Source organism: Platalea leucorodia (genome assembly GCF_965183815.1).
Source record: "Platalea leucorodia genome assembly, chromosome: 19".
Lineage (NCBI taxonomy): Eukaryota > Metazoa > Chordata > Aves > Pelecaniformes > Threskiornithidae > Platalea > Platalea leucorodia.
The window spans coordinates 4,534,598-4,545,872 of record NC_138841.1 but is presented as its reverse complement, the minus strand read 5'-3'; positions in this window follow the sequence as shown (position 1 = coordinate 4,545,872).

Below are 11,275 nucleotides of genomic sequence, written 5' to 3'. Positions count from 1 at the left end.
TACACTAACGAGCCGGCGATAAATAAACATGACCTGAGAGAATCCCAGTCCCACAATTCCATTCTTGTTCGGTTCCTTGGGGAAGATGAAAGGTTTTCTGCAATTTCCCAGTGCTACCCAGAATCTCCCCTACTTGATCTGCCAAAGCTTTCTCCTGCTGTCGAGCCTGGCATTTGATTGAATTGACAGAAGCGGCTTATTAATTGTACTAATGAGGGGCTCAGCAATACGGAGCGGTGGAGAGAGTCCAGTGTGGCTAATAAAACGCTCAAAGCTGAGCAGAGCATAAGGTCACCGTGTTGCCAGGCTACTGGTTAAGCTGCCTGGAAAACGAATACGTGAACCAGTAGGTGACTCTGGGAAAAATATTGCTCCATAACTCACATAATTAATAGGACAGCGATGCTTTATTTTCTTAGGAAGAATATACGGCAGGGAGGGTGTGAGCGCACAGGCGTCGCAGCCGTCCCTGCTCTCGGGAGCGGGCAGGGGCCGAGTGGCTGGGGCGGCTGGGGGCTGCGGCCGGTGCTGGCGCTCGCTGCGTGCTGGGTCCCGCGGCTCCGCCGAGCAGGACCGGGCCGGGGTCGCCGGTGGCTGGAGGAGCTGCGCCGTGGTTGGGATGACGGGGGCCGAGCGCAGCAGCCTGTGCCGGGAGCAGCCGGGGGCTCTTCCTCGCCCGGCCCTTTCCCGGCAGCGCCGTTTGAGCAGGAGCAGCACATTTGCTCACTGGGCCTGGACATGCAGGAGCCCGGAGCCAGGCTCCAGGAGAAGGCACGAGGAAGGTGTCCACCCGTGAGGGATTCGGTGTGGCCTGAAGGGAGATTTCGGATATCTGGTAACAATGAGGGAACTGTCCTATGTTTGACCTGTGCTAGTTTCCCAAATAGCACCACAGGGAGAGATAAACAACACTGATTAGAGCTAGCAGTAACTGTAAATTTGGCAAGGGGATGTTCTCGGGATCTCTGATCTCTTGAGACAGTAAATCCCACTGGGAGTTTACCATACAGCCCCCAACAGTTCATAGCAATAAACAGGAATATTTTTGCTCAAGTAGGAAGGAAAAAGGAAAGAAAAGGACAAATACCGATCTTAATCTCTTTCTTTGCAACCAGTTTTGGAGCCCCCATTCAAGTTCTCCAAATTGCACCTCACCAGGGGAGCTCATTCTCATACCAGACCGTTATCTGAACGAAGCCCTGGAGCGTGAGCCCTCTGGCTGCAGTGATGGCTCTGCCTAAAGCAAACACTGAAAAAAGGTCATTAATCTTTCAGGCTCATCTGGGACTGGGAGCCGAGGCACTGGAGGCTCCCGTGGATCCCTCTGCCCAGTACCCGTGCTGTGTGTGAGGCTGCCCAGCCCGCGAGCTGCCGGCTCTGTGCTGGGAGTGCTAGTGGGGTCCCTGGACAGGGAGTCATCTCCTGGGATCTGGACCGTCCCCCCAGAAGAGAGCTGCAGGCCACTGCAACATGTGCTGGGGTACCGGTGTCTTTCCCGCTCCATCGGCAGGAGCGACCTTGCAGCTTGTGAGGCACGGCCATCAGATGGGTTTGGTTTGCCTTTTTGAGAGACGCGTTGACACGGCTGCGGTGGCCAGGGAGCGGCAGCTGCTGAGCCACAGGAATAACACTCAGACAGCTCTGTGGAAAGGTCTCCTTACAAAATCCACCACGTTAATGGCAGGGGAATGAAGTAATGTGACAGAAATGGCTTTGCCTGTGGATGGGATCATGGAGGTTTTATCCATCTAAACAGTGAGGCCAATGGGGCACCAGGGGATCGCCAGAGCCCCTTGCCTCTGACTGCTGTGAGCATCCCTGTCTGTGTGGGGCTGGATCCTGGCCCTGTTCCTGGCCTTGGGCTGGCTCCTGGGGAGGTGCTGGTCGCTGCCGCCCCATCCTGGGATGAGCCAGGATGCCGGTGGCATGTGCCCTGGCAGCCGGGCATGGGCATCGCCCGCAAGGTGGTGGGGCGGGAGCCAGGGTGGAAGGGCAGGCGGGAGGCAGGGAGGAAGGGCAGCCGGTCACCATGCCGTGCCTCACCCCTGGGGCTGCCGAACAATGGCAGGGAAGGCGGCGGGGAGCTGGGAAGTGTGGGGGGACGACAGGACACGCTCCAGTCGCCTGCGCCCTGCTCCTGCCAGAGCCCGGCAGGCTCCCTCCTGCTGGCACTTGCCTCCCGGCCGCGGTCCCGTCCCTGGTCTCACGGCTCCCTGCCATCCTCTGTCCTGGCCCCTCTCCTCCCCTGCCCTCCGAGGCAGCCTCCTGGCCCTTCCCTCCCAAAGCTTTTTTTTCCCTTCTCTGGAGGGAAATGGATCCGAGGCTCAGGTTTCCAAGGTGGAAAAGCAATTTCTTCCCCTGCAAATTGCCCCTGTTTTGTTTTGTTTCCTGATCCCCACTGACTCTGCTCGCACAGGCCGGGAGGCCGGGGCAGCTGCCTGCCGGGGCAGCTCGCAGGCACCGCGGTGGCTGCCCGCTGGCTCCCAGGGCCACCCCAGTGCCCGGCGAGCACCAGTCCCCTGTGAGCTCTGCCCGTGCCTCTGTAGCTGCGTATGGGAGCCGGGTGCCTTTCCAGGGGAGCTGCCTGCACCCCTGGGCTCAGCAAGTGCAAACTGGCCGAGCACAAAGCTGCAGCTGCAGAGCAGTCCCCCGTGCCAGAGAGCGGCCGGGCAGCGTGGGGTCCGTGTGCAGGGCCGGGATGAGCCTTCGTGGGCTCCAGCATCCAGCTGAGCAGACCCGGCTGGGACACAGACCTCAGCCCTGGCATGGCCTCAGCCCTGGCTCAGACAGGACCCCGGGATTTTTCAGACAGAAACGGGTGTTAGGAATCCCCGGTGCACCCTGGGGTTTCATGCCTGGGGTCGCAAGGCTCTGGCCCCTCACTGAGGCCCGTGCGGTGTTAGGGGTCTGCAGAGGCGCAGACTCTGTTCCAGACAGGCTGGTCCATGAACCGTGCCCCATGCGTCGGAGTTTCGGCTGTATTCCCTCCGCAGCTGAGGTGAAATTCAACGTTTCCTGGTGTGAGGGCTCTGCTGGCACCGCCGCAGCCCGCTGCCCTGCTGCCTGGGGTCTCCTGGGCAGGGCGGACCACGCCGCAGCATCCTGCCCTTGCCCCCGCTCCCCCGGCACTGAGGATGCCAGGGGCTCCCTGCCAAGTTCCCTCTGCCCGGCTCCTCTCGCCAGCTTGAAATTCACTTGGGAAAAAAATACTTAGACTAACAAATAACAAACCTGGCAGCTGGCCAGCTATTCAAAGCCTCCAAAAACGAAGCCGAAATTTGCAGCTGGCCACACTCCCTGCCTGGTTTGGCAGCAGCGCTGGTGTCTGAACACCTGCCAGGGCCAGGAGCAACTGCGGTGCCTGCAGCGGAGCGCGCCGAACCGGCCGCGGGGCGTCCTGCGTGCCCTGGCACCGCTGCCGGCGCTGGGGAGTGCTGGTGTACCCGTGCCCCGGGCTTTATTCTCACAGAGAGGGATACGCTGACTGCAGGGAGCAGCTGCTGGGACAAGGAAAATGCCCTGGAAAACTGTTTGCAAACAACTGTGCTGCTGTGGGAGGCAGGGTGCGTGCCGGGGCTCTCTGCACAGCCAGGTTCAACAGGGCGGCATTGCTCACCTCTCCCACATCCTGCAGCCCTCCCAGCCAGCCGGGCCAGCTCCCTCCCCATCCTGGGCAAGCTGGCATCGCCACCAGCTGAACACCACCTCAACCGGGTCCAGTGCTACCAGGGTGGCGAGGGAGTGCGGGGCTGGCCGGGCAGGGAGGTCAGCACGGTGCTGGGGAGCGTGCAGCCGGGCGAGAAAACACAACAGAGCTTGGCAGAGGGTCGGGGGTCCCACAGGGTAATGCAAACTTTGCTAATCTTAAATGACACCGAGGCAGAGAGGTGCAGGGGAGCGGAGGAGCCGAGTGGGCGGCTGCTGGAGGGGCAGGGCGCTGGACTGCAGCCCCCTGGCCTCCCCGCGCCCAGGAAGGGGTGTCATGTGGAAGGGTAATTGGATCCCGGGATTTACTGAATGATACCGTGGATTATTTCACAGCCATCATGTCACAGGGTAATCTTGTTACGGCATTACACAGCCACATGCACATGCAGCACCGGCGTGCCCATGGCTGGCGACACATGAGGACCTGCCTGGGATGTCCCTTTGCGGAAGCTTGGTCTGAGACCAGATGGCGGGGGGGGGCGAGTAGCCAAGGGTGGCTGGTGCCATTTGGGACCTGGGGCTAGCAGAGGTACACCAGAGGCTGGGACGTGGTGCCCAGGCTTCGCTTCAGGGTGCAGAGCCCCTGGGGCTGTGAGGGGGCTTGGCAGGCGACGGTGTGGCCATTCCTGCCCCTGGCAGCACCCTGGCTGGGGTCTCGCCCCAGGGATGGCCTCCCCAGGCAGAGGGGAGAGGCGACTGCGCAGCCTGGCACGCAGCATTGCCTGGCCGGCACGCAGCGCTTGGGAGCCAGCTGCCCACCGCATGCCGCTGGTGTTGGGCTCCCCCTGCGCGGGCTGGATTCGGCAGAGCCCAGACCCGGAGAGGGAAAGTGCCCATCCCAAGAGAGCTGAGCCCCAGATATCCCGGGGGAGCGCAGTCAGGGCATCCCACAGAGGCAAAGGGGGCTGGCGGCTGGGATGCTGTGTGGGACCTGGAAGCGGGGTCTGCGACTGCCGCTTGGCCCCGTGACAAATGTCTCCTGTAAGCCCAGACCGTGCGCCTCCCCCTCCGCTCCCTCAGCTCCCTGCAACACAGTCAGCCACTTTTCAGAGGCGTAACGGAGGCGAATCCTGTCTTTGAGGCAGTGAAAATACAGCTCCCCCCGCCCCCCCCGAGGTGTGTAAGAATAGCAGATGAGCTAGGGCAGAAAAACAGCCGTGACCGCAGCTTCCCGCCACGGCCCCGCAGCCACAAGGAGATGGAGATGATGGAGACCGCCCCTGCGCTGGGGCGCCCGGAGCCGCATGGGGGGCTCGGGAGCGCTGCCGGGAGGGGAGGGCAGCCGTCCCGCCAGTGCGGTGGTGCAGCGCCCGGATCCCCCGAGCCTGGGGCTGCCGAAGGGCGGTAGGAAACCCTGGCGTCCTCCTCCTCCTCCTCCCTTGTCCCTCCGCTTTGGGATGGGGAAGTGGAAACTGCAGGGCAGCGTTGCCCGGCTGCACGAGAGCTGCTGCCAGCTGAGCCATGGCACTGGGCACAAAGTCTGTGTTTTACCGGGGATTAATGATCTTTGGTGCTTGTGCCCCAATGAACTTCCACCCAGAAAATGAGTATTTGTACCCAGCAGCAACAGGTTTAATCAAAACCAAGCTTTTACAGCATTTTTTTTTGTTTGTTTGCACCCAGCTGAAACATTGAAATCTAAAACATTGCAGATGCAGCCAACTCTCCCACAGCAGCTTTCCAGCAGGTTAACTTTGCACTGGGGTGATAACAAATTATCTGCTGAACACACATGTGAAGGGGGCTTAATGCCAGCATGTTTGACTTGTCTTTAGCTGCTCCTACTCAGTTTTCTCTGACTTTTTGTATCATTCAATACATTTTGTTCTTTTACGCCTGTAAAGCAGGGAAAGGGTAGCAGTGCCTTTATCCTAAGATGGAGCATGACCTCCTGCTTAAAAACAAGGGCTGGCTTTATTTATCCCGAAGTTGGGTTTGGGGAATAACAGAAATGTTTGTCGTCCCACAAAAGACTAGCTTATCAGCTATTATTAGAGCAGGGACGATAATTCAGAATGAGCAGCTTATTAGGCACATTTAACCCCGTTTGCTGTTTATGGAAGATCTGGGATTTGTTTAGATGGTAACTGTGGTTGTTGCAAGGATTTTCTTCTGAGGCTCCTCGGAGACGGAGCGTGCACGCGCCCGGCGCCTATGCCGGCGTTCATGCCACAGGCTGTTGTGCCGCCGTGGTGTGTAGGTAGGTCAAAAGACATTTCATGGGGCACCTGCCCGGGTGAGGCAGCAGTTCTGGCTTGTACGTAAGACTCATTAAATTGCTTTGTGCAACTTCTCCTGCCTGTACAGCTCAGCCACCAGAGTTTGGGTAAAACAAACACAAAAAGCACATGAAGAAAGCAGAACTGAATTTGCCAGTGAGAGCTAGTTTTGACAGACGCTTTGCAGTATTTGCCCAAACCTTATCCCTGGTAACGTGGACTTGGAAGGCAGGGCTCGGGGTCTGTAAATGTGTTTTCTCCCCCACAACAGTTTTCTTGCTGCTCGTTGCTACCGACAGCACTATCTCCCGCAGACCGGCTGCGCAGCCGGCAGCGCAGACGCCAAGGGCGTTTTGTGAGGGGGCTGTGGGTGAAGAGGAGACAGAGGAGTGGGACCTGCAGAGCGGGAGAGGCTGCAGGCAGGGCAGGCAGGGCGGGCAGGGCGGGCAGGGCGGGCAGAGCATCCCGGCGGGCAGAGGCGGGAGGAGGGTGCGGCAGCAGGCAGGGCCCCGATGCAGCAGCAGCCACTTCCCAGGGAAAAGCCGCCCGCATCCCACTCCAACCCTCGCTGCCGGCAGGGCATGAAATCCCGGCCTCCCTGGAGCAAAAGGCAAAGTCCCAAAAGCCTGTACTGGAGCCAGGATTGCCTCCAGCTTTCTGTGTACTTTGGTGGTGCTGAACTTAGGCCTGTGTTTGTGCAGGGAAGGGACCTGACCCACTTCAGGAGGCCGTTCCCAAGAGAGCCTTTGGGACAAGCTCTGGCCAGCGCCCGGGGCCCCATCACCGCTTCTCCCTGCTCCGCTGGCCACGGGCGCTGCTCCCTGCTCCCTCCTTCCCAGGGCCGGGAATGATGCTGAGCTGGGCTCCGGGAGGGAGCAGAGCCCGCAGGCTCCCCCGCCTCTGCCCACAACCAGGGGCTGCTCCTTGTCAAGAGCAAGCCTGTGTCGGGGCATGCAAAGGCTGCGAGCTCCTCTCCGGGAATCTTTCCTCCAAACAAGCATGGTTGAACAAAGCCGGGGGGACGGAGGCTTTCCTGATATTGTCAGTGCTGGCTCTTTGGGAACAGAACAAGTGGGAGTTTGGAACAAGCAGCACAAATGTGTATTTACACGTCTACACAATAGGTCGTGTGCTCACCAGCGCTGAATGGGAGCAAACTGCGGCCGTCCTGCTGCCAGGTCTTGCCAGAAAGGGAAAGACCGCGCCAGCAGCACTGATAAACTCAGCCACGAAGAAACTGCCAGTGCGCAGAGCACTGTATTCACTTTCCTTTCACCTGTGCTCATCCCCATGCAGCCTGCGGGGTTGTGGGTGAATGGCAGGGTATTTAAAAAATGCACCTGCCTTAGAGCAGCCTCACCGCTACTCCGAGCTGTGACTTACTGTCCCCCATGCCCGGTAATCTCAGGGACACAGAGCACAGCAGCGCTCCATGCCAGTGTGCCCTGGGGCACCTCTCGGTGCGGCGGTGCTTGGGATGCTGCCAGGGAAGCAGTGCTTGCAGAGAAAGGGGCAGGCGGCCGCTCCGGCTGGGGCGTTGCTGGCACTGCCTGCCGCAGCTGCCACCTTTCTCTCCCTCTTTGCCACCCAAGGGGCTCTGGGGGGTTATTTCGGGGGAACTTTCAGGTATTGAGCCAGCCCTTCTCTCCAGCCGCTGCCAGCCTGGAGAGGGAAAGCGGGACTGGATGGTCCCATGCTGCTGCTGCCATCCCTGTGGGTGAGAGGCTCTGCAGGGGGCACCTGGACAGGGCTGCCAGGGGACAGACACACGGACTAACGTCCGCCCTGCCTCCCCGCAGCCCCACGGGCAGGGTCATTTTCACTCCACAGACACGAATGCGGCTCCAGAGTTGCTCCTGCTTGGACACCCAGTCTGAACCATCAGGAGCTCACCCGAGGGCTCTGCATCCCCTTACTGGTGCAGGAGAAAGAGAGCAGGTCCCTGACCTCCTCCCGGCAGCTTCTGCCCTTCCTTCCTGACGGTCGCCCAGACGTGGAGCAGCCCAGGCTGGGCAGTGCCTGCGGCACGGGGCTCTGCACCGGTGCCAGCCTGGCAGCGGGAGAGGGCTCGGTGCCTCCTCTGCGCACAGGCGGGTGCTCAGCCCGCGGGGGGCTGCACGCACGCACGGAGCCCCGGGGCGGCACGCACGGCCCGCTCTGCAGGTGGCTTCCTTCCCAAGCGCCTGCCAGCTCGGTCATCCTGGTTCAGCCACGCACTGGCAGTCACGGCTTCCCAGGTAGAGCGGCAGGGGCAGGCTCCTTGGTGTCCACGACCTGTGTGCTCAAGCCAGGAAATCCCAGCCCTCTGGTACTTGCCAGGCTCCAGGTTTAAAAATACTTAAGGAAAATAATCCTCCAGTCTCATCGAGGCCAAAGCAATTCTGGGCAGGTTTCAGAACAAATACTGGGGGTTGTGTTTTGTCTGTTCTCAGCAGGCGCTTGGCTCAGTGCTCGCTGCCTCCCTGGGGACTCACGCAGCCATGACGTCTCGGCGGCAGTCCTCAGCCACGTCGTGGCTCGGGAGGGGAGCGCGCCAGGCAAGACATCCGCTGCACGCCGCAGGGCAAGAGCGCTCAGCCCCGCTCATCAGCCAGGAGTGGCCCGACAGTAGCTGAGGCCATCCTCAGGGTTTGGGAGTGCAGCATTTCACGCCCAGGCCCGTGGCACTCGCCATGGCCAGCGCTCGCCCTCTGCTTCAGCCTCCTCCTCCGTAAGCAGCACTCAGCAGAGCCCTGGAGTCTGCTGGTCCTGCTGCCCTGCCCCGTGGCTCCCCGGACTCCGCATGCTCATGTGCCAAAGCACCGAGTGCACTGGGCCTCCCCAGTGATCCCCCCCAGCTGGGGAGCGCTGAGAGCTGGCAGTCCTGGAGGCAGCGGGAATGGTTGCCCCAGCGCTGTGGGCAACTCTGTGCAACGGGGCGGTGGGAGCAGCGCGCCCGGGGGACGAGAGGCATTTCCAGCAGCGTCAGAGCCAGCTGGGCAAGCCCCGTGCCTGGAGGAAGGCAGGCTGCTGCAATCCTCTTGGCTCTCAGGCTGCCTGCAGTCCTCTCCCTTCCTTTTCAGACCTCTGAGAGTGCCCCAGGCTCCCCAAGATGACGTAGGACCAAAAATGTCAAGTACTACAGAGAGGAGCCGGGCTTTGTGCAACATCCTAAGGAAACTGCTACTACAGCCGCTGCATAAGCAGGACCAGAGCTGGAGAGCGGCCTGGAGCTCCAGCTTATCCCCGTGGTGATGCTACCCTGAGATCACTGAACGTGCTGTCCTCCCAGAAACAGCCCAGTCACCAAACCCACCAGCAGTGGAAACCGATCCTAAAGATGCGTTGGGTGGAGAGGGAGAGGTGCTGCAGCCTGTTTGAAGATCAAGAGACATGGCCATGCATGCCACCAGCCTCTGACAGCCAGGGATCACGCAAGGCAGGCTACGAAACAAAGCGGAAACAGGCTCTCTGGGCAGGGATACAAGGGGGAGTGAAATGCAGGTGAGGCAGTGTTATCGACACATGAAGTTATTCGGTGCAGAATATGGTTAAATTATTTGCAGAGCCCCCACCTTTTCCTCCCCACCCCAGGAACAGGAATAGAGTCATTAAAACAGCATGTTCTGGGACAGCGATGATCCCATGGGAGAGCTGGACACGGTGAGAAGTACGCCCACCGCCGTGGCCTGACCCGGTACTCCTGCCTCTTTCCTCAGGGGTCCCCAGGTCTGCCAGAAAGCTTTTTGAGGAAGATGATCCCAGCATCTGGTGTATGTAGCAGAACAGGATCTCGTGCTGGTCAGACTGGTTTGGGTGACCCCATCTCGAAGAGGCCAGCAGTGAGGCTGGGCTGCAGTTGGGTGTTCATCCACCAACATCATCCTGAGGACGGGGCCTCTGTGTCACCTACAGCCCATGGCGATGCCCCATCCCGGCAGTTTGCAGCTTGCAAAGGTGCAAGTCACTCCCTGGGCTGAGATTCACCTCCCTGCAGAGGCCTGGACCCCTCTGGCCAGGGGAAACATCAGCCCCTTCCCCTGCCTGTGCGGGCGTGCTGACAGCACCTGCTATAGACCCTATAGGACGGGCTGCTTACTTGAGCGGAGGACCAGCGCTGCCAAGATGTGCTTGTCAGGCGGCCAGCACTCGGGAAACGAGGAAGGAGAGTGTGGAAGGAACGAGTCACTGCGCTGGGAACATATGGGATGGCAATCTGCAGGGAAGGACGGCAGCCCCCACTCTCCCCGAAGAGCAAGCGGAGACCCTCCCGAGTCCGCACAGAGCAGCGAATTAGCATTGGAAAGTACATGGAACAGCATCACTTTCCTCTGGCTCCAGGGACGGCAAGGGAGGAGGAACAGAGATACTATTTCTTGTGCCAGATAAGCTCCTTGGCAAAAGGCGACACGCTGGTGTACGCTGCAGCAGGAGGGGCCCACGGAAAGGAGCCAGGGAGCGCTCACCCCAGAAGATGAGGAAGAGGCACAGTGCAAGGGTCAGGGGAGGACCACAGCGTCCGTGTGATGTCTCTTAACATTTGCTATGTGGTCTCCGTGTGGTCAAGGGTCCCTCATTTCTACCTAGGCAAGCTCGCCAAGGAGAGCATCCTTCTCCTGGCAGCGAAGATCAGGCGTGACAGCTGCTGGGATGCGGGCTGGAGCCAGGCAGGCGGCACGGCGCAGCCTTGTCTTTCCTAGGCAGGATGCAGAAAAGCCGGGCCAAAGCAAATGAAGCAGGTGAAGCTCTCCACAGAGCACGGTTACCCTCTTCCCATCTAGCAACAGTGGGGCAAGCTTACCTGCTGCCATGTGCCCCTGACTGCCGCCACCCCACGCCGTCCTCCTTGGCTCCCGCTTCCCCCGGGGCTCACGTGGAGGTGGCAATCACCCTTCAGTCGGGGCTCCTGGGAGAGACTACGTGAGACCATCCTCCTTCTGCTGGCCACACATCATCTCATGTCCCAAGTCACTGTATTTGTCTCCCTACTCACTGATCACACTGTGCCCCTACAACTGATTTTGATAAGGAATTAGCTCTGCTACTGTTGGGTAACATGTATTGGGTGCAGTTAGTGACCTGGGTGAGTGTAAGAAAAACCTCAGCTCCTGGTTACACCCGCACGCCGGCAGATGCAGGTCTCTCCGACACGGTCACTAGCATCTGCGCCCAGGGGACTTGGGACCACTTTGCGGAGACACGGCCTTGCTAAGGGATGGCCTGCACCCCTGGGGAGACGTGTGTGTGAGCCTGACGGCAGGCGGAGGACGGAGCAGCGAAAGGAGCCCCAGTGGGTGAGAAGTATTGACCTAAACGAGCGTAAAGACGACCACAACCGCAAAGGTTTTCTATGGCGCATCAGTGGCCAT